We start from the raw sequence: 16,137 nt of genomic DNA, 5'->3' as shown, positions 1-16,137 counted from the left end.
CCTTTAATTAAACTAGTTTAGTACCTAATAAATTTCAAAATTTGTTCTCACTGTTACCAAAAATTCAAAAAATCTCTAAAATACAAGGGCAAATTCACATGCTTCAAAATATATATCAAGTTAAAAAGTATGCCTTTCAAACTGCTTATAAAGTATCCACTTTATGTACTAAGTATAATGTATTGTGCTTTGTAACTAAGGCTGTACAACAACCCCATTATAGTTTTGCTATAAAAATGTTATTGCTTGTATTGTTATTAATTAGCTTAAAATTATGTTATTGTTGTTGTAAAATACGTAATAATAGTAATACCTTTCATGTTCATGCTAATCATGCATTGTCATTACATCCAATCAAAACCGCTAAATTAAAAACACCTAATATAGAATCAAAGGTCCAAAACTTAATGCAAATAAAGGTTTAAAAATGTTTGTTGTACTAAAAGTACAAAAGGGGGGGTTGTGGAAGCAGAAAAGGGAACTGTCAGAAAAGAACTGCAATGCATGACAGTTTGTTAGCAAGAGTCAGGCTAACTGTAGGCCTAATAACGCGAGATTTGTAAAAGCAAAAAATGTGAAAGGCGGGTAAAATAGTACTGTGTAAAAAGTTATTGTGACCTGTAACCTTGTATAAATAAGGTGTAAAAGACCTTAAATAAATAAGGTATAAAAAATATTGCCTGTCGGTAAAAGTCAAAACAATTAAAGTAAAATACCAAAATGACATATGTATAACAAAATACAGCTGTCCCTCATTATTTTTGTAATAAAAGGTATAAATGCTTGTTGTAATTAGGTATCAAAAAAAGAGACCTGCTTGGCTCTCTCCCTCTGCACACTGTAAAAGTAAATAAAGCTTCTAACTTGCTGCACCCAATCAAAAAAGTAAAAACTCAGTTTTTCTCCAACACCTGGGAGGGGTGATCTGGCCCATTCATGTAGCCTCGCAACACGGCTGGGCTGGAGGCGATGAGTTTTATTATCATCATCCCTGTTTTGCAGAGGGCATTGTTGAAGCTGATTTTTCAAAGGTGCTGAATGTCTCCAGCTCCCACCAACTGCAGGTGCTCAAGGCCTTTGAAAACCAAGTCGTAAACATCTTGCCCAAGTTCAGACAGGCCAGGCTGTGGCAAAGCAGGGAATGCTCTGACCCAGGTTTCCTGACTCCCAGAAGAGCTTCCCCACCCTCCTAGCCCATCAACAGTCCCATAGAGCTGAACGCACTACAGCTTCATCCTTAGCAAGCAGGACAATTAGGTTCCTAGCTGTGCTTGAAACAAAAATGACTCTGGCTGGGACGGAGCCTAGTTCTATGAACTCCCTTTTATTTCTCTAGGACAGAGTATGTGGAGCAGGGATCGGGATATGGCCCTAGCGATGAAAATAAGTAATTGTCTCTTCTAAAAAAACCAGTCACCGTACAAAACAAATCTGTGTCAGAGAGGGGGCTGTGTGCCAAAGTGCGCTGAGACGGTAACCTTTGTAAATGCAGTGATTGTGCTTGTTTAGCTACTTATCTGCAACCTTTAAACCACAGGGTCACTTTTTCTGCTTGACTTTTCTACGGGACATATGTTGGCACAGCAGCCAAAATCATCCTCACAGACCTGCTCGCATATCTATTTGGAGCACGTGCTGTAAACTGTGCAGCTTACGTGTCACAATTTCATACTTTTTTTTTAACAAGCAATGATCTTGGATCCAGAAGATCAGTGGGAGCTTGTGACCTTGCTCTGGCTCAGCATGCAAACTGTACATCTATATAACCACTGGGATGTAACAATGGAGATAAACAAGCCTGTCACTTACCATAAGGGCCCGATCCTGCTGTCCCACTGGAGTCACTGGCAACAGACCCATTGTCTTCAGTGGGAGTGAAGCCCAGGTGCATTGTTATAACAATATTCAGCAGCAGAGAGCAAACGTATGAATGCTTGTAGCGCTCCTAGCTAGTGACAGAGCGGTGCCCGTTTCACCCTTCCGAGTCGTCGTTTAAACAGCATCAAATAAAAATAACAGGCTGCTACACAAATTTGACTCCAGAGATTAATACAGAAAACAAACTAAAATGTGCTTGAGCAGAATCCTAACTGTGTGATGAGACTGCTCCCACGGAGCCTTTTTCCTAAGGATCTCAAAGCACTTCAGAGACATTAGTTAACAATGCCTCCCGCTTCCCTTTGATGGTCCTTCTGCTCAGTTTACACACAGGCAAACTGAGGCAGTAAGAGGCAAAGTGACCAAGTCAGTGGCAGAGCGGGAAATAATGCCTGGTAGGGTGACCAGACAACAAATGTGAAAAATCGGGATGGGGTGGGGAGTAATAGGAGTCTATATATGAAAAAGACCCAAAAATTGGGACTATCCCTATAAAATCGGGACATCTGGTCATCCTAATGCCTGGTGTGCTCACTGATGATACTTCTCGAGAAGCACTCCCCTGTTCTAACCATTAGACCACATTCCCTCCCTCCAAGATACCCAATTCCAGCCCCAGCGGGTGCAAGTCCCAGGGAAGTTAATTGGAGGAGTGCCCACATATGTTGGCGCTGAATTTGTCCTTTTGTCCTTGCATGGCACACTTTCCTATAATAATGCCCCTTGCCACGGTATATGACAATACACCATGTGATGCTGCATCAACACACCTTTTCTCTCATGCTGTGTTCCTTCATGCTAGGCTCTGGGTCCCGTCTCAGAAGACTGAGGAAGCCACCTCTTTGGTATCACTGCAGCCCCAACCATTTTCCTGTGGCCCGCTGTTTTTCTGGACTATTGGAAGCTACTGCCCTCCCCCTCCACCCACCCACTTGCTGTCACAGCAAGAAAGCCTGGCCCTCGCTGGAAAGGAATTGCAGCAACGCATCCGGGCAGGCTTTCAGAAGTGACAGTTGTGCAGAGAAAGGCAGGGGGAGTAAACTGGCAGCCGTCTGCACTGCGTGCTGTGTACAGCAGTTTGTGAGGCGGAAGAGAGGAAAGAGGGGGTGTGGGCAGGAAGAGCAAGGAATTGGGGAAGGAGAAAGTACAGGGAAGGAGTTGAGTGAGCGCGTGAGGAGAGCTGGTGTGGAATTTTCCAACAAACCATTTTTACGTCGGAAAATGCTGATTCATCGACACCGAAACAGCTCCCAGGAAAGGGGCAGGTTTGCCAAAACTACAAAATTTGAAACATTCTTGGAGAGAAAAAAGAGTTTTGAACTGGTTAAAATGCCCTGGTTCGACATTGTCTAAACGAAACATTTTGTTTTCTTGTTGGAAACGACTTTTCGGTTTGAAATTTTAGTTTATTGATACTAAAACATAAAAGTATCAGGGGATAGCCGTGTTAGTCTGTATCTACAAAAACAACAAGGAGTCTGGTGGCACCTTAAAGACTAACAGATTTATTTGGGCATAAGCTTTCGTGGGTAAAAACCTCACTTCTTCAGATGCATCTGAAGAAGTGAGGTTTTTACCCACGAAAGCTTATGCCCAAATAAATCTGTTAGTCTTTAAGGTGCCACCAGACTCCTTGTTGTTTTTGTAAAACATAAAAGTTAAAAATGTTGAAAGGTCAAAACTGAGACAAAATGCTTCGAGTGGCCCAAGGGTTTTTTTTTTTTTTTCAGACTATCAGTTCTTGGAAAATGTTGAGGTTTCAATTTTGGGGCCTGCTTCAGGATGAGAAAAATTTTCAGTCTCAAAATTTCTCGTGGGGCAGGAGACCAGTTTCTGGAAGCAGCTAAGGGGAGACCTGGTATTCTGGAGAACGCCAGTCAGATGGCTTAAATGGGAACCAGTCAGCTGGGGAGTGAAAATCGTTCCTAGATGTTCCCTAGAGAAATGCCGCTTATTATGTCATGCTACCCAGTCCTAAGATGTTCAGACCAAAGAAGATCAAATGAGAAAGGGGGTCAATTGCTTTAGCTAATGCTCAGTGAATGGTTATCCTTATCACAAAACCATACCCAATTCAGCTTAATTAACAGTTCCTGTGCTGGAGATACACAGGCTCCGAAGCTGCTCTTTCATGAGCTGCTCATAATTCATGCTTGCTATCTAATTTATACCCAAGATAAACTACCAGACCTGCTCCTACATTACACTTTAAGAGCAAAAGCATAAACCCTTGCAACAGTGTTTTAAAAATCTTCACACACTACTACATAGATCCTAGCAAGCACCGCTTCCTTCCACCCACTAGGTCTGCTGTGAGGGGAATCCAAACCTTTGCGCTCTGGTTCCATGGGGTGTTTCGAGCTCCTGGAGCTTGAATGGCGTCCAGCTGCTGCCTCATTCTTGGGGTCCCTGGCGTGCACTCTCAGGATGTTGGAACTTGTTCTCCAGCCACCTAGCCCCTCTGGGTGCAGCACTGACCTTTCAGACTCCCCAGTACTTAAACACACCCCTCGTCCAGAACTCCACCCCAACGGTGTAAAGCTTCTGGTTTACAGCTGAACTCTCTCAGGGGCAAGCAGGGTTGTGAAGCAGTCAGCACACACACGGTTTGCCCAGTCTAACATCTTTATGCTCTTTTATATTTAAAGCACAGAAGAGTACAGATCATACAAAACTATAAACACTAAACGCATGGCCCTGCCTCAGTTTCCTCACCACTCTTTGGGCTGGTGTCTGAGTCTCTTGCATTGGCCTCCGGGCCCTCTGGGATCAGGAATAGGGCAGGAGGGCCCTGCCCATATCAGGCTGCAACCTCGCCCACCTGGACTGGAGACTATGGACCCCCAAGTTAGCAGATCAGCCTCTACCCTTTTAAAATCTTCAGCCCCCTACCCTCCCATGTCAGGTGACACCCTTGCCAGGTTCCCCATATGAACACAAACCCCCTCTCAGGTGACTTTGTTACCAGGATGACTTGGTCCCTGCTAAACCAGTTCTTCTGGACAGGGACCAGTCCTTTGTCAAGAGTGAACTAGTACCCAACAATTGGGTACTTAAGAGCCAAATCCCCTCTATTGTTATTCTTTTGTCACCAGCCTTTGGAATTTTCAACCCATCCTAGAGGCAGGACTCGGCTTTTTTTTTTTTTTTTTTTTCTCAGCCGGCAGGACTCGGGGGTTTTTTTGCCCCCCAACCCCATGTGTCCTGATATTTTATTCCCCTCATCTGGTCACCCTAAATGGCAGTCAGGCTGAATTGGGCCCAAGATCACGCCCAGAATGACAGTTTATAGCTCCACCTTTGAGTGGCGAGTTTGAGAGTTTCTTAGCTTCTGTGCAATCTCCCTCACCTGCTCTAGTCAGTCCAGCCCCCGGCCTCAGGTAGTTGTCAGGCCTACAGTTCCATTGCAAACACAGCCTCCTGCTGCATTAGTAGGGTTACCATACGTCCGGATTTTCCCGGAAATGTCCGGCTTTTTGATCCTCAAATCCCCGTCCGGGGGGAATTGCCAAAAAGCCGAACATGTCCAGGAAAATACTCCCAGCTTTGTTTTGCCAGCATCCCTGCCCCAGTCCCCTGCTTACCTTAGAGCGGCTCCGGCAGGCTGCGAACTGCAGGCGGATTCCCCCGCGGCGGCGGCGACTGCTGCTCCCCCCAGACACCTCAGCTTTGTGCAGCTGAAGAGCCGAGCTGCCCGAGCGCTACCGGCTTCTCCCATCTTTTCATGTGCTATGTATAAACATACCTGCTACTGTATTTTCCACTCCATGCATCTGATGAAGTGGGTTATAGCCCACAAAACCTTATGCCCGAATAAATGTGTTAGTCTCTAAGGTGCCACAAGGACGCCTCGTTCTTTTTGCTGATACAGACTAACACGGCTACCACTCTGAAACCTGTCACCATACTTTAAAAACATTTGCCTTTCAGAAAGCCTCCAGCCCTTGCGCGCTTCTCCACCACCTCCCATGCCTGAGGTCTGGTGTTGGAGGCAGGGCACCTGTCCTACTCTAGGTGTAGGTGTTGCAAACCACAGTGCATTCTCCTCAGGATTTACAAAGAGCCATAGCGGGTCATGGACACTCTTTGTAAATCAGCCTGTTGACTGAATAGATCCCCAGCCCATTATCTCTTTGACTGGCCGAGATCTTTCCAGAGTAAGGAAAAGCAAGCTGTGAAAACGGGACCAACAGCAGGTGTAAACAGTGTAGTCCCATTGAAGTCATTTTACACCAGCTGAAGAGCTCACCCAAGATGCCTAGGGAGTGGGTAGCAAACGGGGGAGGGAAGGGGGTCATAAAGAAATGTGCCATGCACCGATTGCTCCCCCTGGATTCTGTTTGAGATGGAAACCTAGCCACATGTGGATTATTTTCCTGACACAGATTAAATGCTTTGAAGATGAGAACAACCTTGATCACGTAACAAACCACAGCAATACATTAGTGTAAGTAAAAAACAAAACGAGGAGTCCTTCAGGCACCTTAGAGACTAACAAATGTATTTGTGCATAAGCTTTTGTGGGCTAGAGCCCACTTCATCAGATGTATGAAGTAAAAGATACAGGAGCAGGTATAAATACATGAAAGGATGTGGGTTGCTTTACCAAGTGTTAAGTGACGTGTTGATTAGGGGATGAGGGAAGGATCCTATTTTCTTCCCCCTGGTGGATACTCAATGCATTTTCTTTTGTTGAGAAACGTTTTGGGGCGAAGGGAGGCTGGAACTGCATTGCACGCGCTTTTCCTGCAGCTGTGGCCGCTGCTGGTATAAAGGACACTTCACGGGCCATCCATGTAAACGCCAGGATGTGCAGTGTGTAGCTGGATCTTGAGGCTCTTGTACAAGGGATCGCTTTGCTGTTGGATTTAAATTCACTTCAGCAGAGATCAACATATTTCTGCCCTGGTTTACTTGTAAAGCGGTTCATTAAGTGTCAACCACCAAGTTCTGCTGAAGAGGCTTTGGGGGGAAATATGTTGCTCCTTGTGCACAGTCAGACACTGCACGAAAGGTCACAGAGCATGTCCTCTATAACACCAGGGCTGACATTGTTCTACAGTGAACTGAAATAAAAGGAACTCCCAATGTTTCCAGTCTTTCTCCTTTGCGCTGCATACGGTTACCACTCCATGTCATTGTATATCACTTCTTGTAAACGCACAGCTAAGTATGTACATAGTTGTGGCTTATGTGCTGCCCTCATCCCTATCCTGGGCCTGATTCTCCACTTCATTACTTCAGCATTGCACTGATGTAACGACGGAGCATTGCATTGCATTGCAGTGGAAAATCAGGCTCGCTTCCTCCAGATAAACACATGCAAGAGACATCGTTTGATTCCGATCTCATTCATTCCAGAATTTAACTTTGTTGAAGTTTATGGAGTATCTTGGATTTACACTGGTGTGAGCAACACTGGAGTCTGACCACGTGTCAGTAGAGATGAGAAAATATGCTGAAGACAGCACTGGCAGAACGCTAAGCTCAGAATAGATGAGAAAGAAACTCAGGGGCAATTGGTGCAACTATTGGTGTAAACTAGATCTCAAGTTTAAAGAACAGAAAAGAGACATGAGAGGAAGTCTTGTCCAGTGGTTAGGGCATTAGCATCAGACTTGTGAGACCTGGGGTCAAGTCCACACACTTCCTGTGTGGCCAAGTCACTTAGGCTAGATTTCTGAAGGTGTTTAGGTGTTGCAAGGCCTAACTGATTTAGGAAGCTAAAGCTCATTTGCAAAAGAGCTTTAGCACTTTGGAGCCTAAATCCCATTGATGGTTGATGGGATTTTGGCACAGAAGAACCTAAATCCCTTTTGAAAAGGAGATTTAGGCTCCTGAATCAGTTAGGCCTTGTAATGCTGAGCACGGCAACACCTAAATACCTTTAGAAATCTGAGCCCGAGGTGCTGTGTGCCTCAGTTTCCCCTCGATAAACTGATGATCATGCCACTTTCCTATCACACTGGGCAAGATTGCCAGACTCCAGAGACCATGGTAATGAGGGCCAGATATGTATCTTAAGTAGAAAAAAGATTCTCAAAGAGAGGCATTAACCATGGCACGGCACAGTACTCTTCAGACTGGAAACTCGGCAGTGTGCTGGTGAGACCTTTATTTTTTTCAAGTGGCAAACAACACCTGGCATATGCTAGTCACATCGCTCAGTGCCTTATTGGAAGGTGCTCAGATATCATGAGGATGAGCGTGGCAGAACCTGATTAGACTAGAGAAGCAGCCTGAAGCATTTTCTGTGCAAGTTAACAGACTAGTCCAGAGCTATGCAGGTCAGTGAACTATACTGTAGTGATATAAAGAAATATTTACTTAGCAATGCTAGTTTCTAAGAGTCCCGGATTCTCCACTGCTGCCCTCGGGCATGTCAGTTAAACCCACATTTTCATAAGTGGCCTGTCATTTGAATACCTCCATTATGTGATGCCCAGTTTGAGACACCTAAGACCTGATTTGCAGGGGTGTTGAGCATCTCCAGTGCCCATTGAAGTCAAGGTGTGAAGAGGCACCTTGGAAATGCTTGAGCACCGTTTAGTTTTTACCACTGACATGCCTTGCACTTACCCTTTGCAAACAGCCTGCAGTGTTGCGATTGTGCAGAACAAACTAGGAGCCGTGCTTTTTAATACCTTTGCACAGTACGTTTACATGGCTGAGCAAACCGGGAGCTCAAGGCAGTGAGGTGGATGTACTTATTCACAACAAAAGCGGGAGAAATATAGTTGAGGGTAACTAAGTAAAAAGCATTTAAGCATTATCAGGTTATGCTGCCGTTCCTGTGACTGGATATTGATTTGGAATTTGCTTTGGGAATAATCTCAACCAAGACACTATCTTGTTATATCAGCACCTTAACAATAATAGTAGGCTGCAAGTTAGATGCTCAGAGTGAACACCAATTTAGCTATTATGGCAGATATGTGTATGTCTGAGATGTAGGGTCTATATAGGAACTATATATAACCTGCATAGGTTCTGGAGCAGTGCAAATCTCTATTGTGCTCAGCAGAGAGATTACATTTTTAAAAGCCGGGCAACGTGTCGGGAATATATTAGAAATTTGAAACTAAGATGGATGTTCCCAGAGCAAGTGCATTGTGGGAACTTTAAACAGAATCAGATCACGTAGCTGATTTGATGACACCCTACATCACCAACAAAAGCCCATAACACTAAATGCTGGCTGCTTACAGCAACACTCCCATTATTCTGGTGCATTCTAACCTGGGGCACAGCGCCTACTATTTGGTAATAAGTCTGCCCCCTTCACTTTGCAGCTTATTTTGTTTGTGGTGAAGAAATGATTGTAGTTTGCCTTTGGTTATGACGTTTATTTATTACCCAGCCTGGAGCGAATCCGTGCTGCCCAGGCAGTCGCTTGCCCTTGTTTGACTTAGCTTTGTCTCTTATTCTTTTGGGGGAGTGTGTATTGATTATTCCTCAGTCACTTTGAAATAAAATATATGGTTCTCATAAACATGGGAAGCATTCTGAGACCATGCTCAGGCTGAATTAACTCACACCCGCCTCCCTCCTGGGGCACTAAACGGCAAATGGACTGTACATTTGGGCTCAGACCAGGCAGTTTCTGGAAAGGGGCTTTTTATACTAGGTGTGACCTGTCCATTGATTCTGTAATGCAACCAAGGTAGAGCATTTTATCCATTTAGTTTATGCCCCAGGTAGGAAGTCAGCTCATCCTTCTGGCCCCGCCTCGGCAGGGGGTGTTACGGGACTGCTCTCTAAAAGAGAGACGTCTGTATAACTGAAGTTGGTTAATGGGGGGAAAAATCTCATCTGCTAGCACATAGGAATATACAGCACTGCCTGTAAGTTAGTGGGTTCAATAAAGTTGTTGTTGTTATGCTCTGCAAATGGCTTCCATTGTGCGGTGCCTAACCGGTGGGCAATGTCAGCATTCACCAGTCCCCTTGTCTGTTCGGTGCCACGGTTGTGTGCTCCAGAAACTTCCAAACTCCTATCGTCTGCGACCTTGTGACCGTGGGAGGGAGGCGGGGAAGGGGTGAGCCCCATACTATCATCAACCACCTCCCAAAGCAGAATTACAGGTCCCAGCCCCGTTCCAAGTGCTCTGATTTAATGCTTCCTCTTTATTCGACTCTTCTAAAGTGCTGGCTTGAGAGGCCGGGAAATGTTCACATTTATTCCCAGGGTGAATCGCCACCAGTTGCTCCAGAATGTCAGTCCAACTTGCTACGGAGCACGTGGGGCTTTGAGCATTGCATGGAAGAAAGCCGCACAGATGTGTCTTTGAGAAACTCCGAGCTCAATTCTGCTCCAGGAGGTATGCAGAACCCAGCTGATGCGGGTGGGAAGGCTGGAGGAGAGCAGTGGAGTGATGATGTTACTGGGAGATGCGCGCACAAAAGAAGGTGGCGTGTGGTCCCGAGAATTTGCCAGGCCAGGCCAGACCATTGGTCCATCTACTCCAGCATACTCAATTCCTCAGGGCCCAGTGGAAAACACCAACTTCTTTGCACGTTGCTGCACCATGTGTATCCAGCAGTGGCCCCCTAGTGAATTCTTTAGTTACAGTTTAGGGGAAAGGAGCAGCTCCTGGTGTCCCTTCTCATCCTTAATCCCCGTAATCCCCACACCTTTCGGCCACAGCTGAGGTCAGGATCAGCCTGGCTGAGCTCTGCAGGTGCCATCGAGTCTGAGTGCACAGCCGTCTGCCTGCTGCAGGGCACCGGGGGGCCACACAGTGGTTGCCAGGTGTAGATCAGTGAGTGCAGCCCCACATACAGCGAGAGCCTTCTGGGTTCCCTCTCCCACGGCGTGTCCTTTGTTCCAACCAGTTTGAACAATGCCGACTCCGGCATTCGACCTCCGTTGCTTCGATGCTTTTAATTTTCTTTACGTCGGGCATCCAGAAAATAAAGCTCCTTGTCAGACGCAAGTTTCTTTTCAGCTTTTGTGTTGCCCAACAGTGTGTGTTTTGTTAAAGGCCTGGATTAACTTGGCGCTTTCCTCTTCTAGAGTGTTCAGTCCCAGCCGGTCCCCTTCTCTGTTAATGAACCACTTGTTATCAGCTGCAGGCTCCTGCTTTCTTTCACTGATCTACCCTTCAATGCAAACTGGGCCGGGGCGGCTGCATTCCCTTTATCAGGACTGTATATGCTGTCCGGGGCTCTGCTGAACAGCCAGTGCGCCCTCCTCCAATGGATATGTGCTGAATGTCCCTCCACTAGCCAGTTAATTTCACTGCAGTTTAGCAAGGATTGGCCCAAAGCTGCAAATGTTGCAAACGTTTGCAAAATGCTAATGAAAGGGAGCGATTCCCCCCCCGACACCCCTCCCCCCAAGTTTTGCTATGGTACCAGGAGTGCTGTTCCGCTCTACTTACCAAGGAGGGTCCAGGTTCCGGTAATTGTCTTTTATACCATTAAATCAATGTAGTGCTGTCAAATTGCTTCATAGAGTCATGTATAGGGCAGAAATAATGTGAAAGCTGGTACTGCCATGGTCTTTCACAGCACTACATTAACACTTTACATTGATATGAACTTTTCTACTATCTAGGACCTTAAACACCGTGGAAAAAAAAACGGTGGTGGTTCACATGGAATAAAAGAGACAGGGTTTGATTGTAATTAATATAAAAAGATTCTTTCACTGTGGCTTCTGGACTCAGACACGACCCTACCTCTCCAGTTTGATTGATATCTCTAGACTGGGCTGCCTACCATCACCTCTCAGGGTCTCCTCCCTAAGTCCTGACCTGGAGTCCACCGTCATGGAAGGCCCCGATCTTATGTTATTTTGGCCTCCTAAATGCCTTCCTCGTCCTTTTAAAAAGCATGCAACCAACACGAAAATAAACATCAATTACCCAAGCCCTGAGGTACAGATCTGGCCCTTAAGAAAGAGTTTCGTACAGAGCTCTGTGTAACTCATCCGAAATCCCGCTGCGTGCCAGGGGAAATAGTAAGGCCTAGCATTGTGTAGTAGGGCCCTAGGGCCAGATCCTGAGACCTGTCTGAGCTACGTTCAACACAGCACCCCAACTACCTTTGCACTCCCCCAATCCTGGAGCAGCCAGGCTGGGTTTGGTCCCATATGTCTACACCGCTGACTAAAGCCAGGCCTTGACTCAGGTTTGAGCCCACTTCTGTCCACACACAAATCTGCCTGTATTGTACCTGATCAGCAAGCACTCAGCACCTGAGTCCTAGGATCCTAGTAGGGGGTTGGATGAGAGCCTGAGTCCCGCTGAGACTTGGGTCCAAGCCTGTCATTCTGTAGTGCAGACACGGCTCAAGCCGCAGACCTGAGTCAGAGGGGCTGCATAGTTCCATATGGACATGTTAGCACAGCTCTGAGACTTGGGGCCAGCAACTGTTAACCCAGGTTTACCATGCAGTGTGGACACACAACGTTGGGCTTGGAAACTTCCAGTCCACAAGCCCAGGTCCCGCAGCCAGCCCTACAGTGCAGTGTAGACATACTCACAGGGGCCATTCCACCAACCCAGGCCCCAACCCACCCCCTGCACCAAGTGGGGCAGGCAGGGGTGACAGAGCTGTCTACACTGGCTCTAGCCAGCTGGGAATTCCCTGCACCGGTAGATCGCCCAGTTCAGGCAGGAATAAGCTTTAGTTCCTGCAAATACATGTCACCACTTCTCCTTTGTCTGGGTTAATAACAGCTTTAAATCAGCTGATCGGTGCAGGTAATTTCTGACACTGCACCATTCAGATCCCAGGGCGCAGCGCAGACACCAGCCCCAAGGAGCGAGGGCGTGACTGACTGCATTTGGTCTCCTTAGAGAAGGGCTCGCCCTGCTCTGCAATAACAATGGAGCTCGATGGGGCTGCCTCCGTTTCTGGTGCCATTGGAACACATTTTCTTGGGGGCACCTCTGTGGTACCAGCCAAGCCAACAGCCTCTGTTACATCTGAGTCCAGCTGCCTGTCAAGTTACCGAATGGCCCCAAGAGCAGCCTCTGGGACCATCCCACTTGGACCCTCCTCAGCAGGCAAGGTCAAGCTCTTGCCTGTACTTGAGACCGTCTCATTCCAGGCCAGAGCTTCAGCGGGTTTAACCAGCCCTGCAGCGAGGGGAGCGATCCTGATTGACCTCAGCTGCTCACAATCTGGCCCTGTATCTCCAACTTTCTCTGACTAACCAGCCTTTGTGAAAGAGCAACCATCTCACTGGAACATAGTTACTCCTGGGGAGTTCTTGTGTGACATAATCACCCCCCTGCAGGCAACGCTTCCAGACAAGCTGCAGCAGAAACATCTGCCAATAGGATGAAAAGGATGCTAGGACTGCAGGTCTAAAATGAGATGAAGAGCACTTGCGTCATTTTTCCAGCACACCAGCACATATTCATCACCATCGTTTGGCCTCTTTCTGGGCTTGCACAGTGCCAGAACAGACTGACTCACACACACTTTATCCTGTTGTTCTTCACTTGACTTAGAAATAGACTCCATTAATAATACGTCGCTGTGATAGGGGGTGTTCCAGCTGAGGGCCTTGAAAGACTTTACTAACCTGGCAGCATTCAGCTTCACAACACCCCTGAGAGGGAGGAACGATTACCCCCATTTTATAGATGGGAAAATTGAGCCACAAATTGCCAATGGTGTTTGGGGGATTCAGAGACTACGGTGCTGGTGAACAGTATAAAACCCTACGATTAGATGGCTAGATGAGCTGGAATCACAGAGCAGAAAGGTAGAAATAGAAGGCAGGCATCCAAACTAATCGTCCCTTGTACATTCGTACCCTCCTTTGCCAAGCACTTGAGCCCTGTCGATGAAAATACTAACCAGAAACAAAGCACCACACTCCGGGACTTTTCCCTTTGCCCCCACCCACCTTGGCTAGTTCCCCATTGACTCTAGGTAAAGGCCCCTCATATTCCTGAGCCTGGCTGCTGTAAGAGGGAGTTTGCTGCCCATTTGGGGTTTTTCACCAGCCTACTTTTCCCCTTCTCTCCTCACTTGTTTACTTAGCACAGGTTGGCTCTCCTGCTTTTATGGCCTGGCAGGATTTCTAGTGAACATGTGGAATGTTCATTTTTCCTGCCGGGACTGAGGAAAGAAGCATGCCACGGTGTCACTGGCCTTGCTTTGGCATATGCTGACCCAGATCAAAAAGTCCGGGGTTACTTACGTTTCAGGCTTAAGCTGTTGAATGCCACCTGGATCAATGATTAGCCTAGGCACTAATCTGTAGTTTGCATGGACAAACGCAGTGAAGTTACTGGGCAAGTGACTGTCCTGTATCAATGACAAAGGGCCAGGAGAGAGGGGGATGGGTAAAAGAGGAGTACACAGGAGCTGTCTATGCATTTTACACCCTTTCTCTGCTCAAGAAGGAGACTCTTTCCAAGAGGAAGGAAAGTGGTCAGCTCCCCACACCTGCTCCTGCCCTGTCCCTGCAGCGAGCCCTCACCCAGGGCCAGAACCAACACTTTGGGGAGGTTGCAAGCCAGAGACAGGAGGAGGCAGGCTGGGGTCGAGCCGTAAATGTAAGAGAAACATTTTAACTTTGCACGTGCCCCATCACTCATAGCAACCACCCCACAAGAGTAATCCGCTTAAAATCGGATGCAGCAGCAGGTTGTATTGACCCCTAAGCAGAATTCCTTCTGGTCTCTGGGATTCTCTTTAAGGGCTGGTGGGGGGAAGGAGGGGTCCCTAGTGTGGAGTCCTGCTCCCCAGGACTTGGTAGGAGATTATGGGGGCTCAAAGCCAGTGAAGAGGCACAGGTCCTCCCCATGGAGACCCGCATTCTCCAACAGACCCCCTGTACTCTGGGCAGACCAAGAGAGGTCTGTAGGTTCTGGGGAGCAAACGTGAACCTCTTTCCTTCAATGGGAGAGAAGGGGAAGCCAAGCCCTCCTATCCCTGACTGAGCAATTAGCTGAGAACACTTCAGGGGAATTCACTTCCTCCCTAGCCCCTTCCTGCTGATTGTCCCCTCAGGAAGAAGCTATTAACCATGTGGTGCAGTATTAAACCAGCACTGCTCTCCCTAGGTCTTTGTGCTCCATCTCAGGGTGGATTTGCTGAACATTCCTGATTAGGCCTCAGCTGAAGTATTTTGTCCAGTTCTGGGCGCCACATTTCAGGAAAGATGTGGACAAATTGGAGAAAGTCCAGAGAAGAGCAACAAAAATGATTAAAGGTCTAGAAAACATGACCTATGAGGGAAGATTGAAAAATTTGGGTTTGTTTAGTCGGGAGAAGAGAAGACTGAGAGGGGACATGATAACAGTTTTCAAGTACATAAAAGGTTGTTACAAGGACGAGGGAGAAAAATTGTTCTCCTTAACCTCTGAGGACAGGACAAGAAGCAATGGGCTTCAATTGCAGCAAGGGAGGTTTAGGTTGGACATTAGGAAAAACTTCCTGTCAGGGTGGTTAAACACTGGAATAGATTGCCTAGGGAGGTTGTGGAATCTCCCCATCACTGGAGGCTTTTAAGAGCAGGTTAGACAAAGACCTATCAGGGATGGTCTAATACTTAGTCCTACCATGAGTGCAAGACTCTAGGTCCCTTCCAGTCCTATGATGCTATTCTCTGAAACTTGCCCCTTTTCAAAATGACTCTCTTAGGTACTTGACTGCCCCCATCACTACAGTACCTGAGGGCCTCGCAATCTTTCATGGATTTATCCTTACAACACCCCTGTGTGCTAGGGACGTCCCCTATTATCCCCAGTTTGCCCATTAACATTCAGCAGACACAGCTTCTTCCCACCCTGGCCTTTTCAGTCCTTTGTTCAGTTTGCTGTTCAGTTTGCAGGCATCTCTGTATGAGTAAGACCCTTCTATGGACTCTCCTTCCCTCCCTGCCTTCCAACCCCCAAAGAGTTTCATTCAACAGACTAGCAGAAGATCCCCCTCTGTTGGCCCACCAGCCGGAGCTTTCAGACTGCTGCCCCAGCAACTAAAGTGGGAAGCTATTGTAAAACTATGAAAACTTCTGCTGGTATCTCATCCTTCCTCCCCCATTTGTCTGTTTATTTTCCTCTTGTGTGTTGTCTAAATCCTAGATTGTGAGGCAGAGGCTGTCTGGCTGTTAGTTTGCATGGAACTCCAACAGGGGTCCCTAGCTACTACCCCACTATAACCATAAAAAGGTAATGAAAAGAATATTTTTGCCCTCTCCGGTTTGGCACAGAGAACACCACACTAGGAATAATGGTCACGTGGTTAAGACATGACTTAGGAGACCTGGGTTCTGGTTCCAACTCCGTCACAG

At 47.0% G+C, this 16,137-nt stretch overlaps 1 protein-coding gene across 1 annotated transcript in view; it reads left to right on the top strand.

The window, feature by feature from the left end:
• Nucleotides 1-16,137, top strand: part of FAM20A (FAM20A golgi associated secretory pathway pseudokinase) — a 41,311-nt gene that overhangs the window by 4,543 nt on the left and 20,631 nt on the right. The gene's annotated exons all lie outside the window — the stretch shown is intronic.

The sequence above is a fragment of the Emys orbicularis genome, chromosome 13, assembly GCF_028017835.1.
Source record: "Emys orbicularis isolate rEmyOrb1 chromosome 13, rEmyOrb1.hap1, whole genome shotgun sequence".
In the NCBI taxonomy this organism is placed as follows: Eukaryota; Metazoa; Chordata; order Testudines; family Emydidae; genus Emys; species Emys orbicularis.
This window is presented reverse-complemented; position numbering and strand designations above follow the sequence as displayed.